The sequence below is a fragment of the Schistocerca cancellata genome, chromosome 5 (genome assembly GCF_023864275.1).
Source record: "Schistocerca cancellata isolate TAMUIC-IGC-003103 chromosome 5, iqSchCanc2.1, whole genome shotgun sequence".
NCBI classification, from domain to species: domain Eukaryota; kingdom Metazoa; phylum Arthropoda; class Insecta; order Orthoptera; family Acrididae; genus Schistocerca; species Schistocerca cancellata.
This window is the reverse complement of record NC_064630.1, coordinates 327,625,705-327,650,303: the sequence shown is the minus strand read 5'-3', so window position 1 is coordinate 327,650,303 and position 24,599 is coordinate 327,625,705. Positions and strand designations below refer to the sequence as shown.

At 42.2% G+C, this 24,599-nt stretch overlaps 1 protein-coding gene and 1 pseudogene across 1 annotated transcript in view; one reads left to right on the top strand and one right to left on the bottom strand.

The window, feature by feature from the left end:
- The window catches only part of LOC126188520 (neuroendocrine convertase 2), a 1,507,992-nt gene that overhangs the window by 1,449,260 nt on the left and 34,133 nt on the right, over positions 1–24,599 (bottom strand). The gene's annotated exons all lie outside the window — the stretch shown is intronic.
- Positions 5,586–5,703, top strand: LOC126189768 (5S ribosomal RNA; annotated as a pseudogene).

Genomic DNA, 24,599 nt, shown 5'->3' with positions numbered 1-24,599 from the left:
TCTCTAAACGACGTATTAAATTGTATCGAATGCCTTCCGGAAGTCATAAAGCGGTACGCCAGCCCAGGCGTCTGTATTTATAGGCCCTGGATTTTGTGGGCGAACAGAGGAATCAGTATTTCGCAAGAAATCTGCTTACTAAATGCACACACACACACTCACAAACACACACACACACACACACACACACACACACACACATATATATATATATATATATATATATATATATATATATATATATATATATATGAGAGAGGGGAAGACGATTTATTTCCTTTATAACGCATGACAATATGTTGAACAGTTCTGCGACAGATTGACATCAGCGATATAGGCATATAAAAAAATGGTTCATATGGCTCTGAGCACCATGGGACTTACCTTATCAGTTCATCAGTTGCCTAGAACTTAGAACTACTGAAACCTAACTAACCTAAGGACATCACACACATCCATGCCCGAGGCAGGATTCGAACCTGCGATCGTAGCGGTCGCGCGGTTTCAGACTGTAGCGCCTAGAACCGCTCGTATACAGGCATATAATTATGTGCGTATATAATTATGTGCATGTATCCGTCTCCATAGAAACAGTCTATGTTTCTACCTTTTACTGTATGTATTATGTAATTCCCATATCCATTTTAGTTATTCAATAGGCCTGACGAGCAGTACTCCGTCATACCTCGCTTAAGCATCACGAAAATAGAAGAAAGATTAGGATGCGGAAAATGGAGTGTAGCAAACGACTTAAAACGCTACTATTGACACGAAGCACATTGAGTTAGTTCCCTGTTCCATAAATCGTCAGAACGATTTTTCTGTAGAAATGATATGGAACGAGTCAGTTTACAGAATATGTAAAAAAATATTATTTTTAACATTAATGAACATATTTTTCAATCAGTCCCACTCATGCAGCAAGTTTTCTTCTTTCTTTCTTTTTTTTTGCGCAGGCTACCAATTTTTAAATGAAAAATTGTCCTTAGGATAGGAGTTGCCTTGAAGAAATGATTTTAGCTTGAATTTAAGGCATACCGTGAGATATTTCATGTTTGAAGTATTCTGGCCTCAGAACACTCCACCAACAACACAAAGTACTGTCTCCATTTGCTGAAAATTTATTTTTTCTCAACTTAACACAAATGGGCTCCTTTGACAGATACTGAACCTCAACACAAACAAAGGAAAGTTGGAAATATGTGGTAAGGTCTTATGGGACCAAGCTACTGAGGTCATCGGTCCCTAAGCTTACGCACTACTTAATATAACATAAACTAACTTACACTAAGGACAACACACACACACCCATGCCCGAGGGAGGATTCGAACCTCCGACGGGAAGAGCCGTCGGGACCGTGACAAAACGCACTAGACTGCGCGGCCACAAACAGAGTTTAAAAGTATTAATAACCTGCAAGTAAGCCTGACGCTAAACGGAAAGTTCACTGAATGCTTGATAACTCAGTCCTATTACTGGGACACCCAAAAAGGCTGAACACTCTGAAATATCTTAGTCCACGCTCCAAATGGCAGGCGTAAGTCTGAACCGAATGAAAGGTTCCGATAACATCGATATAATTTCAAAGTCCCTTCAATCTCACCGGACGCGTCGGACAGTCATGAATGACCGCAACGGTTCTCGCGAGCACGTCGCCGAACTTAGTGCTGCCCACTAGGGGAGAATGCACGTGCGGTTGCAAACGGTGCTGGGCCCGTCGCAGAAAGCACCCACTGACTGGCTGCTATGAACTGCCTGCACCAGGGCGGTGTGGTCCTCAATACTCGCATGTCGCTGCTGTACTTCCATTCGATTGGCCGCACGTGTCACGGAGGATGCATCGAAAGGTCCGCAGCAGGAGCGACCCATCTCGCGGTTGTGCGCGCCACCTGTTTTCGTGTCTGGTGTATGTGAAGGCCCTCTGCAGGTCGAGCTGCAAAATTTCTTGGCTCTCTCGACTGTGAAAGCGTTGAGTCGCAGGGGCTGTGCTTGTTCCAGCCCGCCTGGCAGAGGTGTGTTGCAGAGTGCCGTCGGCGCCTGATGACTTCCGCGGCACTCCAGTGACACTCGGCAAAAGATCTTTGTTGAAGCATACTGGATTCCTTTCTGAGCCAATGAAAGCTTTTTAGTAAAGGGTCATAAAGATCATTTCTTCTTCTAGTATTATCGATATGGACATTACTATGCTTGAGCACCACGTTATTCTTTAAAATACTAGTCCAGTTCGTTAGTCACTGTGCCAACTCGCCGCGCGGGATTAGCCGAGCGGTCTCAGGCGTTGCAGTCGTGGTCTCTGCGGCTGGTCTCTGCGGAGTTTCGTGTCCTCCCTCGGGCATGGGTGTGTGTGTTCGTCCTTAGGATAATTTAGGTTAAGTAGTGTGTAAGCTTAGGGACTGATGACCTTAGCAGTTAAGTCCCATAAGAATTCACACACACACACACACATTTTTATTGTGCCAACTCGCCGCAATGCGGTATGGAAGTAATCATAAATCTCCCTTCGTACATAGTGTGGACGTTTCCTTTGTTTTAGTTTCTATCGCAATTGATACATCTTGTTCGTATACCACCTCACCTACAAATGTGCAGTTTGCGTGTCTTGTTGTTGCACGCAAGTTACCATTCAAGTCCCAGCTAAAGTCGGCAGTTTTTCCCAGTATAAAATAACCTGTGATAAATTCATCGCAGTGAAGTGCAATAAAATGAGAGCACTATCCTTTGCGAACAGTGACCTAAAATGTACACCGTTATCAACGGCACCAATTTTTTTCGAAATTAAGGTAGCTGATGATCAAATACCCTCAGACTTCAAGAAGAATATAATAATTCCAATCCCAAAGAAAGCAGGTGTTGACAGATGTGAAAATTTCCGAACTATCAGTTTAATAAGTCAAGGCTGCAAAATACCGACACGAATTCTTTACAGACGAATGGAAAAACTGGTAGAAGCCGACCTCGGGGAAGATCAGTTTGGATTCCGCAGAAATGTTGGAACATGTGAGGCAATACTGACCCTACGACTTATCTTAGAAAATAGATTAAGGAAAGGCAAACCTACGTTTCTAGCATTTGTTGACTGGAATACTCTCTTTCAAATTCTAAAGATGGCAGGGGTAAAATACAGGGAGTGAAAGGCTATTTACAATTTGTACAGAAACCAAATGGCAGTTATAAGAGTCGAGGGGCATGAAAGGGATGCAGCGGTCGGGAAGGGAGTGACACATGGTTGTAGCCTGTCCCCGATGTTATTCAATCTGTATATTGAGCAAGCAGTAAAGGAAACAAAACAAAAATTCGGAGTAGGTATTAAAATCCATAGAGAAGAAATAAAAACTTTGACGTTCGCAGACGACATTGTAATTCTGTCAGAGACGGAAAAGAAGCTGGAAGAGCAGCTGAACGGAATGGACAGTGTCTTGAAAGGAGGATATAAGATGAACATCAACAAAAGCAAAACAAGGATAATGGAATGTAGTCGAATTAAGTCGGCTGATGCTGAGGGAATTAGATTAGGAAATGAGACACTTAAAGTGGTAAAGGAGTTTTGCTATTTGTGGAGCAAAATAACTGATGATAGTCGAAGTAGAGAGGATATAAAATGTAGACTGGCAATGGCAAGGAAAGCGTTTATGAAGAAGAGAAATTTGTTAACATCGAGTATAGATTTAAGCGTCAGGAAACCGTTTCTGAAAGTATTTGTATGGAGTGTAGCCATGTATGGAAGTGAAACATGGACGATAAAAAGTTTGGACAAGAAGAGAATAGAAGCTTTTGAAATGTGGTGCTACAGAAGAATGCTGAAGATTAGATGGGTAGATCATATAACTAATGAGGAGGTATTGAATAGAATTGAGGAGAAGCGGAGTTTGTGGCACAGCTTGACAAGAAGAAGGGACCGGTTGGTAGGACATGTTCTGAGGCAACAAGGGATCACAAATTTAGCATTGGAGGGCAGCGTGGAGGGTAAAAATCGTAGAGGGAGACCAAGAGATGAATACACTAAGCAGATTCAGAAGGATATAGGTTGCAGTAAGTACTGGGAGATGAAGCAGCTTGCACAGGATAGAGTAGCATGCAGAGGTGCATCAAACCAGTCTCAGGACTGAAGACAACAACAACAACGATGATCTAGACATCGAATGCAATGATTTAAAACGGCGATATATCGTGACAGGTAACTCAGTATCTCAGAGAAATCGCGTTGGAGAAGATCAGGATTCACATCAGGTTTAATTTTTAGATGTTTACTTAAATCACCGCATGCGATTTTCATGGTGATTATTTTGAACCTGTTTCTCCAGCCTTACCCCAATAACATTACGTAATTATCGAATTGTATGGTAGAATAAGTGCACCATCAGTACACATACTTTTCAAATAAATAGGTTAGCAGGGTCCAGATGGAATCCATGTGCCAGATTAATGACTTTTGTTCTAACACCCATCATATAGTTTTATCTGGGAATTTCTGTGTTAGTTCCCCGTATCTACTTCATAAACACATATTATTAAGACACAGAAACGGACAGCACAAATTTCACGCGATTCACTAACAAACGAGACGCCAATCCTTAACTTACTCGTAAGTACTGGAAAGACATTCAAACGCTGAATTAACGAAAACACAATCATGCTTTTCACATTATCCAGTCCTCACCGAATCTGTGGAGAACCTTCCTATTTCTCCAAATTTTCAGCACAGTTCTATACAACCGTATTTCAAACGTTTCGATTATCTCTTTTTCTGGTTTCCCCTTAGTCCACGATTCACGTCCATACAATGCTGTGCTCCAAACGTACATTAACAGAAATTTCTTCCAAAAATTAAGGCAAATGTTTAGGCATACTAGACATCTGCTGGCCGGGTATGCGCTCATTGTTTGAGGAAGTCTGCTTTTCACGTCCTTGCGTTGTCCGTCAGATTAATCTGCTTCCACGGTAGTAGAATTCGTCCACTTCGTCTTATTTACGATCCCTGATTTTGATGTTAAGTTCATCTGGCTCATTCTTTCTACTCCTTATTACCTTCGTCTTTCTTTCAGTTACTCTCTATCCATACTGCGTGTTCATTAGAATATTCATTCCTTCAAACTAACTCTTAATTCTTCTTCATTTTAGTACGGTGATCGGCGAATATTTTCATAGATATCCTTTGAACCTCGATTTTAATCCCAAGCCTGACGCTTCTATTCATTCCCGTAATAGCGTCTTCGATATATAATTGGACACATATTCCTGCCTTAAACCATTTCGAATTAGGACTTGATCTTAGACTTCCATTTCCATTTTTACTCTTGGTTCGTGTAAAATATTGTGTATCACCCAACCTTACCTTTAGCTTACACCTATTTCCCTGGGAATTCTGAACATGATGCAACATTTTGTGTTATAGTCCGATTTTTCTACGTCGACAAATCCTGTGAACGCATCTTGAATATTTTTATGTGTTTCTTCCATTACGAAGCGCAACGGAAGAAATGCTTACATGGTGCCTTATCTTTCCTGAAGCTAAACTGATGCTCATACAACTTAACTTTTTTCAGTCTTATGTAAATTATTTGTGTCGGTATCTGGACTGCATGAAGCCAACGGCCTTGCCGCAGTGGTAACACCGGTTCCCGTCAGATCATCGAAGTTAAGCGCTGTCGGGCTGGGCTAGCACTTGGATGGGTGACCATCCGGTCTGCCGAGCGCTGTTGGCAAGCTGGGTGCACTCAGCCATTGTGAGGCAAACTGAGGAGCTACTTAATTGAGAACTAGCGGCTCCGTTATCGTCAACTGACATATGGTCGAGAGAGCGGTGTGCTGACCACATGCCCCTCCATATCCGCATCCAGTGACGCCTGTGGGCTGAGGATGATACGGCGGCCGGTCGGTACCGTTGGGCCCTCCAAGGCCTGTTTGACGGAGTTGGCTGCATGAATTGTTAAGGTAGCTGTGTTATAAGAACGTGTGAAGTTTGGAGGGTAGGATACGAGATACTGCTAGAAGTAAATCTGTGAGGACGGGGCGTGAGTCATGCTTGGTAGCTCAGATGGTAGATCACTTGCCCGCAAAAGGCAAAGGTCCCGAGTTCGAGTCTCGGTCAGGCACACAGTTTTAATCTGCCAGGAAGTTTCATAGCTTTGTTATAGTTGACGCACTTATCAGCGCTGGTAGTCTTTGGGATTGAGTGGATGGGTATAGTAGTGCTGGTCTGATGGTATTCCTCCAGACTCAGTTTCTATCAACCTACTGGAAGACTCGTTTACTTGACAGTTTGCGTAATGGGTTTAGAAATTACGATAGAATTTTATCCATTCCTTCTGTGTTACTGAGTGGCAAGTCTTCCAGATCTCTGTTGAATAGTGATACTGGATGTTCTACGTATTCCATATCGACTCCCGTTTGTCTTTCTATCACAGTACCAAGCAGTTTCTTCCCCAGATAGAAGCCTTCCACCTGTCCGCCCGGTACTCGGCATTTAACGGCGGGATTCCCGATGCACTATTAATGTTGACTCCATTGCTTTTAATATCATCGAGTGTTGTTTTGACATTTCTATACGCTGAATCATTCCTTCCGACAACCACTTCCTCTTCAGTTTCTTCGAATTTTTCCTGCAGCCAATTTGCCTTGGCGTCGTTGCACTTCCTGTTAATTTGATTCCTAGTTGATTTACTTTGCTGTACTTATGTCCTTTCCCGAACGTTTCTGTATTTCTGTACATTCTCCTTTCATGAAACAATTTAAATATCTTTTCTTCTACCCAAAGGTTCTTCGCATTCATCTTCCTTCTAGCCATATTTGTATCTCCAACTTCTGTGATTGCCCTTTTTATAGATTTCCCTTTCTCTTCAACTGAACTGCCAATTGCGGTAATTGTTATAGAAGGATCTACAGCTTTGCACTACTTCCGAGACGCAACACTCCGTTCCTCAGTACTTCAATATCCGCTCCATTCCCACATTGACTCTTCCGGACGATTCTCTTAAACTATAGTCTACTAAATTTTGATCTGAGTCTACATCTACTCCTGCATGCAACTTACAATCTAGTATCTGATTGCTGAAAGTGTAAACCATCTGCCGGTCGGTGTGGCCGTGCGGTTCTAGGCGCTTCAGTCTGGAACCGCGCGATTGGTACGGTCGCAGGTACGAATCCGGCCCCGGGCACGGATGTGTGTGATGTCCTTAGGTTAGTTAGGTTTAAGTAGTTCTAGGTTCTAGAGGACTGATGACCACAGATGTTAAGTCCCATAGTGCTCAGAGCCATTTGAACCACTTGTAAACCAGCTGTAATCTTCCAGTATCTCCAAGTCTTTTCCAAGCACACCTTCCCCTCTTCTTATTTCGGCATTACTAACTGAAAGTAATTGCAAAACTCAATATTCCTACTCTCTCTTTGCTCCTACCGAGCCCATATTCACCCCTAACTCTTCTATTACTTTCACTACTACAGAGTTCCATTCATCCACACTTATTAGGTTTTCATCTCCCTTTCTGAGATAATCGCATTAGAAAAAGAAAAAATAGTACAGTATTTGTGATATGTACTCGTACAACCGGTGATGGCCATACGAGATCGGTGAAATATCAGTTAAAGGAAGAAAAATGGGTTACTCAGAATTAGAGGTAAAATTATATGGTTGGACAGAAAGGGAGTGAAATATGTCTGAGACAATGCAGCACTTCACCAGCACCTGTTTAGAATACAGGTTCTGTGTCATGAAAGATAGAAACGAACAGATAAAAGATATTAATCGTCGTCTGGTTTTCGATCAGGAGCATTGTATGCTAGTTTAAAATCCAGATAACCAGCTAGAATCTTGCCAGTGTACGAAATTTTAGCGCCCTGGATTTGGTCAGATTGGCGCTTAAGATGCTTCTTGAACACCAGGCTGTGCACCGACGTCCCAGGATAAATGCCAGACCTCTCTGCAGTGGCCACGAGAAATAGTGTTGAGATACAGACACCGGAGGAGGTGCAAAGGTAGCCATCTAGGTCTACATTTCCCGTGGTACCTTCAAATAGCACTGCTCAAATACCAGGGCGATTCCTTTTAAATCGATACGGCCCCACTTCCAAATTTTCCCCAGCCTCTAACCAATCAGGCCACCGCCAAGTCGGTAAATATTGACCTTCTTTCTCGCCTTTTCCCAACTGTGCTTGGGTGGTAGTGTTGGTGATATTTTTGTCGGATCTGGTGTATGGTCTCGGCGGCCTGTTTCTTCATCTTCTAGAAGAGTAGTTTGTCCACCGGTACCACGTTTCACCCTCTGCCTTGCTTGACTCCGAGACAACACACACACTCTATAATTCAGTTTTTCAATTCAGTTTCTTGCCATAAATTCTGGATCTGTTAACTGAAAGCTCTAAACATTTCTTAAGTATGCATAAGCATAATAATATGCAATGTTAGAGAGAGAGAAAGAGAGAGAGAGAGATAAGGTATGTTAACAGCAATTCTTGTTAATATAGAACGAAGAAACAAAACAAAATTTTAAAATATTTTTATATAAAATAAAAGGAATGTAATGTATGTCCTAAGTACTTTTAGGCTAAATCCCTACATTTGTAACTGCCTGCCTCAGAAGAGCTCGAGATGTACGATCAATTTGAATTACACCAATATCTAGGTCTGTTATTACGACACTACTATACCTTACGCTCAACTAGTGTATGATTGCCTCAGCAACCTCTAGTCTGCGCTTCTCTGTACTTCTATGTTTTCACAGTTCCTCTTAATTCATTTTAGTGTCAACCATTCCCTACAATGGAAGTCTTATTCGAATCTGTTGGCATTAGTTAGATATTCAGAGCATGCGCCTGACCTTAACGAAACTGGTCTAGAATGACCTTCATTAAGACAGCAAATCCCGATGCATTTTAAACCGATTTTCATTGCAAAGGAGTTTCAATTTCATATCCCTGTCGATTACTATATCTCCACGCTAAGCAATATTCATGCGGGTGGCGCACAAGTTCTTGGACAGTTCGCGTTGATAAGGCAACAAACTGACAGCTTCATTCACGATGCTGTCATGGACACTTCTGAAATCTTCTTTCTATCATTGTGTCACGTCTCCATGCCGACGCTTCCTACCATACAACCGACTGTCGTATACAAAACATTTCACTGTCGTGACTTTCGGAAGTGCTTATTTACAATTTCCTTTCTGCGCGTGATAGGATTACATGAAGTTGAAGAGATTGCCTAAAATTATTATTACCCCCAAATTGAATGTAGCATCTTGCACGGGATCGAAGGTGAGTCTTTATAGGCCCGTAAGAGCGCATACGATGTTAAACGAATGCTGCCGATAGAAGCTGAAGCGTTTGAAAGATGTAACCTTTCGAACGATGAAGACGTGCACAGCTGTGCATTTCATAGTCCCCGCGACGCGCTAACAAAGTGCTTTCGAGAAGAGAGGAGGTAGAATATGGTCACTTGGTGCAAATAACATGTGTTTTAATGGACTGTTGCCCTGTCTTCCTGATATCAAAAGTAAATATTAACCGGAAAAAACGTGATACAGAATTACACGAAACAAGCTGTTCGTCAAAAGAATGTAGGCCACTCAAAACAGTACAGGAAATTAAAATGAAAATAACAACTAAGTGTCCACCGCACTGCCGAGAAAACATGCCAGTGAGACCTCAAAGAGATATGGTCCTGGCAGTCAGGATGTTTACGTACCAAAGCGTAGTTCTTTTGACAGACTTCCATTCATGAATGGCTGTAATACTACAGACGCTGACAACTTCTGGAAATAAATATTTACTTTTGTTTTCACAATGTCCTGCCTCGATAATTTTCTCTTGTACAAGTTTCAGTAGGAATCGATCGTTATCCTCGCTCACACTCAATTAATTCAGAAACGAGTATTCGCCCTCTACAAGAAGTAATTTTCGAAGAAATGTCAAGTTTCTCCTCTTTTCCATCATGCTCACCTACTTTTTCACCCATAATGATAATTTTCTTCTTTTCATGTTGTTCAATTCCTCGTCACATATTGCAACGGCCGCAGAGAAAACAAGAACTGCTGACTTTCTCTTAGCACTCTGTGCCATAATAGCTTGCTTTCTACACATAGAATACTGACGTGCGCTATATGGCGCGTCTAACTACATGCGACATTCGCCATTCACTTTAGCATTCCGCCGACGAACGACATCGGCCGAAGAAGGCTGAACTTTTCCACTCAGTGCACCAGTACGTGAGTAGTCTCAATGCAACCGATCTCAGCGCCCCACAGTAGGCGGAATTCAAATCAGTTTGTTTCCTTAGATTGAGTCTGGAGACGTACATACACGGAATACATGGATTTTGAGAACTTTTTAAGTTTAATGCAACGAAGAAGAAGTCTGTGGCATCCTGAGGACGAGAAATATTATAATAATGTGGATAGGTTTCGGAATCTATCGTCTGAAATCACTATTTCATTGTAAGCCAAGAGTTTCAAACATCTTAAAAGTGTACTAATAATTTATTGGCTTTTTCCTTATTTACAATAGCGAAACCAAAAATTCTTCGCTATTGCTAACTATGTATGCGAAATGGATACACACCCTAAATTTCTCCCTCCGCCTCTCAGCCCATCACCTACTCCCACCTCTCTTTGTCCATCACCTCCTCCTCCTCCCTACCTTTGTGCATCATCTCCTCCCCCACTCTTTCTGTTCGTCTCCTCTTACTCCTTCAATCTGTACATTTCCTCCTCCCTCCCCCCTCCCCCTCTCCCTCTATCCAACTTCCGTCTAGCTCCCTTCCCATTATCTCTGACTTTCAGCCTCTTTCATTGATATTGCAAAAGAAACTTTCCTTGAGAATTGATGTCACCCAAATGAATGGGTAAATTCGTGGGATCATAGGTATGCATGATATAAGAGAGACGCATCCAGCTGCTGTATCTTCGAGGATAGCGGCTTCAGTGACAGTATTTCACAGAGTGTTACTCTGCAAATAGAGAGGATTACAAAGGTTCGGACGATTCAAAGTCCGCTGTAGTACTCTAATCACAAGCCGACAAGCCATGGATATACTTTTCGTGTTTTCTGTAAAAATCGACGGGCAAGGAAGAAAAGAAAACAGATATAACTATGTATACAATTTTTGTTTGAAATTATATGTAAAGAGAAAGAAAATATATCAAAGAAACAAATTGTCTAATGGTTTAAATACCTTGCTATCGCACTTGAACTAACTGCAAGAAAAAAAAACGAAACTATACATTTTCGCAGCACAGGACAGTATTTTCTTTCTCGCAATCGGTCTTAAGAGAAGACGTGTACATCGTCATTCAAAGAAATATATGTAGCCTATTTCCATCTGAATGTTTATTAACATGTCGAGTAAAAATTTGAAGTAAATCAGTCAAGTACTTTTCGAGTTTTTTGGCAACAACATTTCCCCTTTATATATTAAATAAATATTTATATGTTATATATATTATTAAAACGTATCCTAAGACCATCCTAATGTTTACTAGAGCATCGTGTTAAAATTTTAAGTGAACCGTTCAAGTAATTTTCGATATTTTTGGTAACAACGTTTAACAACGACTTGCCGTTATATAGTAGTATAGATTATGAACGCTCCAGCCTGCCTAACCATGTCGGCGTCGTGTACCGGGTGACCCTCATGCGCGTACTACAGAAAAAAAAACATAAATTAGTTACAAACTACGGCGTGAATACTCTTTATTCAACATGTAAACATCACTACAGGTTATGATATGCTCGATATGCATGTCATCATTGGCAACGACGTGACGCAGACGAATAGCGCAATTCTGCACGACCCGCTGAAGTGTCGGAACATCGATGCTGCTGATGACCTCCTGAATGGCCGTTTTCAGCTCAAAAATGATTTTTGGGCTATTGCTGTACACCTTATCTTTACTACAGCCCAACAAAAAGGAGCCGCATGTGTTCAGATCCGGAGAATATGGCGGCCAATCGAGGCACATGCCAGTGGCCTCTGGGTACCCCCGAGCGAGAGTGCTGTCCGCGAAGTGCTCCTCAAAGACATCAAATACTCTCCTGCTTCGATGGGGTCGAACTCCGTCTTACAAGAACCACATTTTGTCGAAATCAAGGTTACTTTGGATAATAGGGATGAAATCATCCTCCAAAACCTTCACGTGCCGTTCGGTAGTCACCGTGCCATCAAGGAAAATCACGACGATTATTCCGTGACTAGACACTGCAAACCACACACTCACCCGTTGAGTGCGAAGAGACTTCTCGATCGCGAAATGCGGATTGTCAGTCCCCGAAATGTGCCAGTTTTGCTTATGGACGAACCCGTCCAAATGAAGTGGACTTCGTCGCTAAACCAGACCCTCATGCGCATGCTATTTCCCATCACAGCTAGCAGCCAACCGTGCAGTTTAACGTCCTAACGCAAACCGTTCACAAGTTATGGCGATTTTATGTCACATAGTTCAATGATTGTCACCCTGTGTATACTCAAACTGCAGCATTTCGTCTGTAATACAGAAACATTAATACTTTTCTGATTCAGGCACATTAATATTTTTCTGACTCTGAGTGAAAAATCATTTATTTAAAAAAAAAATACTCATTGGATTTAAACAAACACGACATGGAAGAGAATGAGGTACTGATAAAGGGATATGCTAAGACCGAATGCCTCGGTTGGAAAATTGTATTCAAAATAAAGTTTCACAAAATCTAATATCAAATATTTTACATTAACTTTAAAAGCAGTGAACTTCTAAACTGTTCTAAATTTCTCACTTACTGTCGTAATTAAAAATAGTTGGATTGTTACATGAGAAAAAGTCTGATATCGTTTGGCAACATAGGTTCCAAAATTTAACTTCTCTATATCAGGATTACACAACACACAAAATATTACAAATCGGGTGTACCTAAACAACCTATACATTAATCGTGATAGAAGACATATGATTCCTACATTCAAGGGTCGGTAATGTAAGAATCAGCAAAATCCACATTGCGTTGCTGCATATCTAAAACTAAATATACAAAATTCCATTACCTTAGAAAACTTTTATTTTACTGCGTCCATAGGCCAACAGCTAAATTCTCACAGCTAGCTTCTAGCTTAAAGTCTTGCATCCTACATTTAACAGAGTGCAACAGCAGCTGCTACTGCACTCCACGCGCCCCTACTTACAATCGATTCTGCCACTCAGCCAACATCTTTGGTTCAGTGGTGTCAAATATACACTCTCTTCTACATGTGATAACCCTTTCATGTAATTTTCATGAAATATTTTATAAAATCGGGCTCAAGGTACAAGTGGATCCCTCACAATATCTGTGTAATTACAGAACTGAAAGCTCGAACCATCAGTTTTTTTCACAACAAATGTCTATTCCATGTGTGCTGGATGGAAGGTTGATTGACATATATCTATCCTGCTGAATTTATCTGAAGTTGTGGAGAGTCTTTGTAATATTGTTTTCAATGATACCAGGAATCATCTTGAGTATGTAATAGAACGTTTCTCACTGCATCTCATATGTCATTAAACTTAGCTGATTATTCCAGTAACTGAGGAAAGAGTGTACAGCAGATTTTAACCTCGTTGAGAAAATATTTTCTAACCTGTTCTATCCCGCCGAATAATTGACGAAGGAGACTGGATGCACTGTGGCCAAGGTGTGGGCCGATGTTACCCGTTCACCTCTGGCGGCCGTTGTCGGTGCAGCTGTGAAGGGTCACATGACTGGCTTGCATCAATTCTGTATCGCCACAGCACTCCTGAGGGACCTGTGTGCTGTTGTAAGGAAATGATTAATATTATGCTGTGTGAGCTTAGTTCCTCCAGAGAGGGCGTACGTGATCAGATGAGGATCTCAGACCCGCTGCTCCCTGAAGCAACTGAATCATATTTATCCTCTGCGGCAGCTCAGAGGTGGCACATGCTCAAGAATATTCAGTAATATGACAGTAACGAAGACGTTCGAGGTGAAAAAAAAGTAAGGCTTCCGGCTGGAGAGCGGAAAAGATGCGTCGTGTTAAGAATCTGGGTCGCAGCGGGCGTGTGTGGCAGCGTGTGACGCCACGCCCCCAGACCCGACATATGGCTGGGGTGTGGAGAGTGGAGGCGATGTAGGGCGCCGGGCTGCTGCCGCCGCTGGCGTGCGGGCAGAGCTGGCTCTGCCGGGCAGGGCTCGGCGCGTTTGCATAATTGACCTGACGGCGGCGCGGCGCCCAGAGGAAAGGGAGCGGCCCAGACAGCGCATTACTCAGCCCGCTCGTTACCGCCCCGAGCTGCGCGGGCTCGGAGCTCGGCACTCGCTACTTCGCGACATTCTCCCACCACCCGCACAACCCCATAAAGGCCAATACGAGGGACACTTAACAATGAGACCTAAGAACCTAGTTCCTTTTCCTTCCTTTTTGAGTGGACGTGACTCTAACCGGATACATTTGCATCGCACGCATCCGACGGGGAATCTTTTTGCCACTGTCGTGGATCAAATTCCAAACTTCTCCACAGTGCCTCATTCAGTGATTGCATACAACACTCTTGATAGTGATCTGTCCACCAGAGGGCCGATAAGTTCTGCGGTCCGCTATGTGCTTTTCGAGAAAAAAATGGTTCAAATGGCTCTGAGCACTATGGGACTTAACATCTTAGGTCATCAGTCCCCTAGAACTTAGAACTACTTAAACCTAACTAACCTAAGGACATCACACACATCCATGCCCGAGGCAGGATTCGAACCTGCGACCGTAGCAGTCCCGCGGTTCCGGACTGCAGCGCCTAGAACCGCAAGACCACCGCGGCCGGCTGCTTTTCGAGAGAACTAGGCTATGTGAAGGAACTAGGTTTCACCCTCTCCCTTCGCTCATCAACGTCAACAAGACTGCACTCATACACGCTTACCAGAAACACTTACACATAGTTGTCATATGTATCGACGGTATGGTGTCTGTAGACGCGAAGGAAAGTAAAAATCTTTCCAACTAGGTGGCCGAACCAACCCTTCGGGGGCTCCCGACCATTTATGCCATACGGACTTACTTACTTACTTTTAGTGAAAGGGGAAGAAGTGGAGAGAGTGTCCAGAGCATGTCGCAGTATACTGCGCATTTCTCATACAGGCCAAATGACTAGTGTACAAGCCTATTAGAGACGAAGCAGCATGGAAAGAGGTGGATACTACGGCAGACTCGATCTCCAAGGCCCTGCACTTTCAGTACACAAAAGAACGACGAAATTGACCCGTCATGAGAACCAGGAAACAACAAACAATGCACAAGACACACTCCTCAGAGGTACATGACCACGCTAACCGAAACAACAATACAGACAAAAACTCTAACTTCCGTGACCAATCTGCGTAGTCTGCAGTTCGATGAATTAGGCGTAGATGAAGGAACTGTGATGTAGAGACTACTAGAATCCAGTATTCCTTTATTTATTGATCCAGTTTATGCGTTTCGGTGTTAGCCATCATCAAAGTTCTGGTTCAGATAAAAACCAGAGGATTATATAGTAATATTGTTGGCCTGCAACGAACATGAATAGAGAAAGTGAACTATGTAAGTATGTAATCCTCTGGTTTTTACCTGAATCAGGATTCTGATGAAGCCTAACGCCGAAACGCGTAAAACAGGTTCATAAATGAAGCAATACTAGATTCTTGTCTTCTCTCCATTACAACTCCTTCATCCGCAACAATTTCACTAAATTGCAGACTGTGCAAATTATTCATCACGGTCACCTCTTTCCTGTGTGTCTTTATGACACACTTTGTTTCCTCGATCAAGTCACGTATTACATAAACCATGACAACGTATTGTACACAGAGTTATGTGGAACCTGTAAAACACAAGTAGACAACAGGAAGAAGCATAGGACCCTTGGCTCGATGCCCTTCCGAACTATTCCCACACCCCCAACACCTGCGGACTTTGGTGGTTGGAATCCATAGCTCACCTCTGATCTTTTCTATCATCTATAAAAGTGCTTCAGCTTCAATAACTAATTTGAACGTTTCAAATTTCAAGTAGACATAATTTATTTTTTCTCCTTTGTTTCAATAGTAAAAAAAAAACAGATGCACAAGAAACAGTAATATTAATACACCCAAAAGATTTAAGTGGTAGGGCACGGACAACTTCGCGCCATTCCCCGGGGCTGGGAGTTTCTCAAGCTCGTAAGTAAGGGCAACTCTAGTCTGGGCCTGACACTGAGGCTCGATGCACTTTCTTCCCATCACTGACACTGGCGGGCAACAGTCTTATCTTCCTGGTCTTTCTAAATGGCTCTGAGCACTATGCGACTTAACTTCTGAGGTCATCAGTCGCCTAGAACTTAGAACTAATTAAACCTAACTAACCTAAGGACACCACACACATCCATGCCCGAGGCAGGATTCGAACCCACGACCGTAGCAGTCGCTCGGTTCCAGACTGTAGCGCCTAGAACCGCCCGGCCACTCTGGCCGGCTCTTGGTCTTTCTGTTATTTTCCTGTAAATTGATAAAATGTTTATTTAACGTCCTCTGTTCCCTTCAACTAATTTATTTTTCCTTGTAGCTCATTCTTATTACTTTCATTTCTTATTACTGAAATCAATATTTGCTTGTAATATGGGACAACTTATCTTATTACATGAAAAACTGTAAAATGTGGGACGCGTTTCTGAAATATTAAGCAACAGGTTTTTAAATATTCAATAAACAAACTATCCCATCAGGCAACAGTCACCGATCGCTTTGAACACAGCTCCCGCAAAGCTGAGCTGTTTTTAAGGCTGCCTCGTTCCTTCCCACAATGACTCCTTCATTTTGCAGCATAGTATGCGCTGTTCTGAAACTTCGTAGCAGATTCAAACTGTGCCAGACCGGGTTCTCGGAACTCTATCCTGGAACGTTGTCACTTTGGTGCAGTAACCAACTAACTGAAGCTCAGTCAACAAGCGATCCTCCCTCATTGTATCCAGCAACACCAGGCTGTTTTACGAGGTTTATACTGATAATTCCGCATCGCACCCTATGAATCACAGCTACACACTATGCATGCACTTCCGTGGAGTGATTATTTTTCACCAAATTCCTTATGACCGTCGACTGACGAGGGAAGTTCAAAAAGTAAGTTACACTTTCCTAAGAAAGACCACTTCAAAGTGAAACAGATACAGGTCACTTTTTTTCACCATAGTTGTTGCAGCTGCACAACGTCGCCAACGTTGGGTACTGACAACAAACACCGAGGTGCAACTCATAGGATGAACAGGGCCACTACGCCCATCCAAACATCGGGCACCCTTACATATAAGCACAACTACTGCAATGACTGCAGTTCAGTTCCAAACTCACACATTTGTTTCAATAAACTCAAATACTCATCTTCAAAAGATCTACACCGTGACATTCCTATTCTAAGTGCAATAAATGCCGAGTACTGTGCTATGCCTGACATAGACATTGTCAAAGAGCGGCAGATCCTCCTCGAACAAGTGAGCAGCGATGACTGAAGCCTAGTGGCGGCTGCCACTAGAACTCTGGCGCACGCTTTCAAAGACGTTCTTGGAGAACCTCTCGACGACATTGCCGGTTAAGCTGCGGAGCACGACGTATATTATGCTCGTGCGCAGTGATACCATTGCTGCGCCTTATTTATACATGTGATTAGTGACCTGAAAACTGCTTTCGCACTGTTACCAACCTCTGCAGACGGCAGCTAGAATGCACTGGCGGGCTCACCTGGAGTTCGATTTACCTCCAGTCGATGCAGGGAAGTCTATCTGACAGGCGTATCGAGTCGGCGTCACAACAATCAACGACACTCTGCAAATCAGGGTTTCCCAAACTGCGTTCCGCTGAACACTGGTGTCCCGCGGAAAGTGAATAAAAGCTCCGAGAAAACCGAGTAATAGCATGGCTTATCTCCCGACATTTTGGCGATACTAATTTTTTATAATTTTTATTATTATCAGTTTGTGCGCTATTAATTATGATTTAAAATAGAAGTAATCTATGAATAAAAAGTTTTTCATTTTTTTAATTTTATAAACATTCAAAATAAACAAGATGTTCCTTCAAAAGTACCAGTGTTCTCAAAGCGTTACGCCAAAGGAAGCGGTTGGGATCCCCTGCTCTAAACAACAGTCAGAACGTCCCACCAGTCGTTCAGGTCCTCGACGATAGAAATCCGCTTCGCAGAGCCATTCGAGAGTAGCTCTGTGGTCGTCATCATAGTCAGACAATCTCTTTCCCCGACACATTCTTTCTCGATTGCCTGGAAATTGTCCCCTGTGGTCGATGTCGACGACCTTCCTGCCTGATCAGCATCATTCACGTCTATGCGGCATTGGTCAAATAGTTTGTCTCCATTCCATTGAAGTTGCATTTCGTCCAAAAGCCGCCAGAATATCACGGTGAATCTGTCTGCGATCTAGAATTGACAATCCGCCCCTTTTTTTGCGCATTGCTCTCAGCGTGGGACGGCATGTATAACTTGGTTTCTGAAGATCCTACGTAACACAGGAATTCAAGTAAATCAACATGAGCTGCGCTGCACTGTTAGACCGAGAAACTGATTGCCGCTCATCGTGTACGGCAGTTGTAGCGTTCTTCGGGGAAGGCTGCTTCCCCTACCAAAAGCGCCGTTCGCTCTTCAGTTTACAGATTATACCCAGGCACGCTTCACGACCCACCCACCTTTTGATGACTTCACTAGGCAGTAAACGGCAACATCATTTGCAAAATGTCTAAGGGTTGCTCAGATTGGCCTTTAAATCGTATATATAGATTAAGAGCATGGACGGCCTATAATTCTTCCTTATGCAATGTCAGATGTGACTGTTTTGCTCGGTGACTTTACTACGAACTGTAACCTTCCGTACAGGAAACGAAGAATCCATTTGCACAACTCAGACGGTGCTCCACAGACAAGCAGTTCGATTAGAATACACTTGAGAAAAACAGTATCGAAAACTTTCTGGAAGTATAGAAGTTTTGAATCAATTGACATCTGCTGCCTATAGTATTCATTACTTCGTGTGAATAAAGAGCTAGTGGTGTCTCAGAAAAAATTTCTGTACGTTTTTTGGTAAGATTCCAGTTAACGGCCTATTGGAATGGGCGTCATCCTCAAACGATGTTCTCCCTATCTGAAACGCATATACCAGTCTTAAATACGCACTTAAATCGTTGTCTCAAAAATTTCACTTCGAAATTTGGTGCATTTCTACAGCGATTTTTCCCAAATTTAACATAAAACTTCATTCAGACCCACTGTTATTAATTTATTTAGCCGTAACATATGCGACATCTGATAGAAATAACGGAAATATGCTCACCAACAACTAGACAAATAGCTCACAGCCACATGTCACACCTATTCAAGAAAGTTGTATGGTGAGGCATTCCAGAGTATATTTGAGGGCAAAATTAAAATATCACTCCGTAAATTAGCTTGTCACGAGTAGAGAAAGACAATATTTTGTAGCCAGAATTGTCATTTAATCTCGAGTCTTTGTGGGATTGAATATTTTGCCGTCCGCAGAGTTACTTTCAGAAGTCGAGTCGCAAAGCACATTCGTAAACAATCGACAACAAAAAGTAAAATTACTCACACGATAAAAACAATTATTTCGATAAATAATTAAAAACATTTCAAGATGTTAAGAAAAAAGGAAAGGAAGTCGACCGTGGCAGATCCAACTCCCATTATGCTGAAGCTTACACTTAACCTTCGAGCCAACGGTCTCTAGCGAATTTCACAGCTGAGAACCTGAGTTATACGTGATTTCATCTTGTCTGTCGCGAAATACAAAAGCGGTCGTTAAAAATTCTTTTATCTTAGTCCTTTATAATAATTAATACTTCATTTAGCTGTATTCAGACTCAGTAGTCAGTACGCATGTCAGTCACTTTTGGAAAACTTCGAAACACAGATTTACCGGACTTTCCAAATCACAGCACGCTGACTCATTTGAAGACAGCATTTTAAAACGCCCCGCTGTTTCTGAACCCAATTAACACGTGTAAAATGCTGTATTTACCGTCCCTATTGCACAGTCAACTGGGAAGAGCCATTACTAAAATGCGTCTGTTGCATTTCATTTTCCATACCTCTACAAATACACTTAATGCGTTCACTCTTCTCGCCTGTAAGATCTTATTCCTGACTACGTGGTTAATCTAAGGGATGGGTTCTTGGGTTCTTTGGGGAAGGAGACCAGACACCGAGGTCATCGGTCTCATCGGATTAGGGAAGGACGGGGAAGGAAGTCGGCCGTGCCCTTTCAAAGGAATCATCCCGTCATTTGCCTGAAGCGATTTAGGGAAATCACGGAAAACCTAAATCAGGATGGCCGGACGCGGAATCCAAGGGATGAACTTACGTTTCGTGTGCTGGTGTTCCTCGAAAAACGGTACCTTATTTGCGATGTCTAGAAATTACGCTGTACGGTGTGCAGTACTCCGGCGAGTACTTCTGTGCACTCTTTTTAACAAGATAGTGTGCAGGCGTATACATGTTGAGTACGTAATAAAACTGCACTGTACGTGTGCTGTGTAATTAAGTCTGATATTTTATAATGTAACTGCATTTGTTTGCGCACAGTTATCGCGTTTCCCACGCCAGTAAACGCAGTTCGTTAAGCAGGGAATAAACGCCAGCGCTATAAACGAGTAAGCAGAAAATCTGCCAACCTGTTAGCACAGAATGCAAAATCTGCTGTAAAACACGAAATGAAAGCTGATGTTAAATGGGGGAAGAGACGCGTCCGACCAAACAGGTCATGTAAACTTCATCGTTTTGTGTGTCTACTCCGGTATTCCAAAGAATAACGATAATGTCAAGCGGCTGTTGCCGATGCAATAAATTACATCAGCATGTTCGACCATGCTTACTTATTTTGGAAGGAAGGAACAAATATTACATGATAATTTTCTCCATGTTGATGGAACTGGTTGACATCTGAGATGGTATTAAAAACTACACAGGGTGAACCAGCTGCCCCTACTGACAGGTTTTATGCAACCCACAACGCCTTCAGATACCACGTGGAAGATTTTCATAGTCTCTCTCTCGTTACACGAAAACTAGTAATACTACAGGAAAAAATTAATAGGATATTTTGGTAGTAACTTTAATGTACAGGGTGATTCAAAAAGAATACCACAACTTTAAAAATGTGTATTTAATGAAAGATACATAACATAACCTTCTGTTATACATCATTACAAAGAGTATTTAAAAAGGTTTTTTTTTCACTCAAAAACAAGTTCAGAGATGTTCAATATGGCACCCTCCAGACACTTGAGCAATATCAACCCGATACTCCAACTCGTTCCACACTCTCTGTAGCATATCAGGCGTAACAGTTTGGATAGCTGCTGTTATTTCTCGTTTCAAATTATCAATGGTGGCTGGGAGAGGTGGCCGAAACACCATATCCTTAACATACCCCCATAAGAAAAAATCGCAGGGGGTAAGATCAGGTCTTCTTGGAGGCCAGTTATGAAGTGCTCTGTCACGGGCTGCCTGGCGGCCGATCCATCGCCTCGGGTAGTTGACGTTCAGGTAGTTACGGACAGATAAGTGCCAATGTGGTGGCGCTCCATCCTGCTGAAATATGAATTTCTGTGCTTCTTGTTCGAGCTGAGGTAACAGCCAATTCTCTAACATCTCCAGATACTGTAGTCCAGTTACAGTAGCACCTTCGAAGAAAAAGGGACCAAAAACTTTATTGGCTGAAATGGCACAGAAAACGTTCACCTTAGGCGAGTCACGTTCATACTGAGTTGTTTCCCGCGGATTCTCAGTGCCCCATATACAGACATTGTGACAGTTGACTTTCCCGTTAGTGTGGAAAGTTGCTTCATCACTAAACACAATCTTTGAAACGAAAGATTCATCTGTTTCCATTTGAGCAAGGATAAAATCACAGAAATCGATTCTTTTAATCGTATCAGCTGCAGACAGTGCTTGAACCAATTTCAGACGCTAAGGTTTCATAACTAACCTTTTTCGTAGGACTCTCCATACAGTTGATTGTGGAATTTGCAGCTCTCTGCTAGCTCTTCGAGTCGATTTTCCTGGGCTGCGAACAAATGCTTGCTGGATGCGTGCTACATTTTCATCACTCGTTCTCGGCCGTCCAGAACTTTTCCCTTTGCACAAACACACATTCTCTGTAAACTGATTATACCAACGTTTAATACACCACCTGTCAGGAGGTTTAACACCATACTTCGTTCGAAATGCACGCTGAACAACTGTCGTCGATTCACTTCTGCCGTACTCAATAACACAAAAAGCTTTCTGTTGAGCGGTCGCCATCTTCGCATCAACTGACGCTGACGCCTAGTCAACAGCGCCTCAAGCGAACAAATGTACAACTAAATGAAACTTTATAGCTCCCTTAATTCGCCGACGGATAGTGCTTAGCTCTGCCTTTTGTCGTTGAAGAGTTTTAAATTCCTAAAGTTGTGGTATTCTTTTTGAATCACCCTGGGATATGATTTCACTGGAGGCCATAGTTCTTCATTTATTAAAAAAAAGCGTTTTAAAGTCACTTTCATCCGTTTCTCTTGAGTAATTCGGCAACTATGATGTCCAGCGAAAATGCGTCCCAGTAGAAAATTTAACTGCTTTAAATTTCCTATTAAAAGGTCTTGTTCATTCGGACAGAACCCAGGGGTAGGGGCAGCTGACTCACTTTTTCAGTTTCAATCACGTTTCACGTTTATAGTCCAAAATTTCTCACCAACCATTTCCGCAGCATGTTGCTGTCATCATTTATCTTACTGTTATTTACGAACTAACAAACTCAAGCATAAGCTGACGGTGGCAGCTTTTTCCCGAAACACGCCGTGCCAGTAAATATTGGATAATGAATGAGACTGAAACTGAAAAAGTGTTATTTTATACATTTTTCGTTGTGGCCTATAAACTACGATATTACAGACGGAACACAAGTTCGAATTTCAAAAGAACCATTCCGGAATTTGCCTTATGTTTTAAACGGAAACCAAAGAAAAACTAAATTCGGTTTGCTAATCTCGAGATTTGAGCCAATGTCTACCCGAATGTCACCGTCCTTTCAACTTCCTGTCTAGAGCGCAGTCCTTCCAGTCAGTGGACCAGAACAGTTCGACAATTATTGATCTGACACGACTTACGGAATTTGTCTAAATACAGTAAGCAAGGTATGAATATAAATAAAATTATATTTTTATATACATTGTTAGACTGATGTACGCTTAAAAATACTTTTTATACATGAAATGATCTTTATATTGTTATCATACATTGCAAGGCAACTTGTTTTACAGGTTCTTATATACAGTTGTTAATTCTGTCGTATTTCGCTTACAGGTAAAGATCAAATCCTATTTGTTTCTCTGTAAATTTCGACTGCGTGATTTTCCTCTAAAGGCATTTCCTTTACATTTCTTGTATTATGCAATCTGTCAATACTGCATGTACTTTATTGGTGTTAAATTGCTGTTAATTTTAATGTTATGCAAACGTGGGACCCTATTACATCATTTCTAATTGGCGCCATGCACTACAGACCACCATCTGGTATTACTTCTCGGCGCAGCAATTAGAATTTTGGTTGTTCTCCAGCACCTGTCGTCAGTTACCGTTTCGCAGCCAACATGGCAATAAACCATGAAACGATGTTATGCGGCTTTTATCTGTTGTGTTCATGCCATACAAGTTGTACATACAATATGGCTGCCCATCTGGCATGTTATTGTAATGCCTCCACTGTCTTGTGGTACAATTTTATTTAATTTTACTTGTTACGTGTGTCCATTATTGTATTCCGACTTGGGATTGTATCTGCCTCTATGAACTGAATTTTACGAGAGGTATATCAGCTTACTGCGCATTGTAAGTTCTTATTGTGGCAGAGTGGCGTAAAACTTTGTATGATGTGCTAGCCAAGCCCGACAGCGCATAACTTCGGTGACCTGACGGGAACCGGTGTTACCACTTCGGCAAGACCGTTGGCCATTTTTACGTCCTATAGCGAGCGATATTAGAGCATTCACTTTTGATACGGCCAAATATTTGGCGTCTTTACTCAAACCCCTTGTAGACAAATGTCCACATCATATAAGAAATTCGAGTGACTTTATCAGCAGACTTTAGCCACTCAAGATGGAAAGCAGCGATCTGCTGGTCAGTTTTGACATAGTTTCGCTTTTCACTAATGTTTCTCTGTCTTCTCTGGCGGCTAAGCTTTATATGGAAGAATTTGAGAAGCGAGTACTCCCCTCACACATGTTAAAACCAACAGTAGTTTGGCGATATGTTGACGAGACTTTAATAATTCGGCCTCATAGTTTCGCCAGACTCCGAGAGCTCCTTGAACATCTGAAGCCATACATGAAAAAATAAAATTTACTATGGAGGTGAGAAAGATGGTTGTTTGCATTTTTTAAATGCGTTGGTGCAACGCAAGAGCGATGGCACAATTGCACATTCAGTGCTTCGAAAATGGTACGCACAGCGACCTTTATTTACAGTCTACTAGTTCTCATTTAATAGTTGCCACCATCCTGCACTAACGTAACTGTAGCAACTGCAAACTGTGTTCTTGAACAACGGATATTTGTCTCAACAAGTACAGAAAGCTGT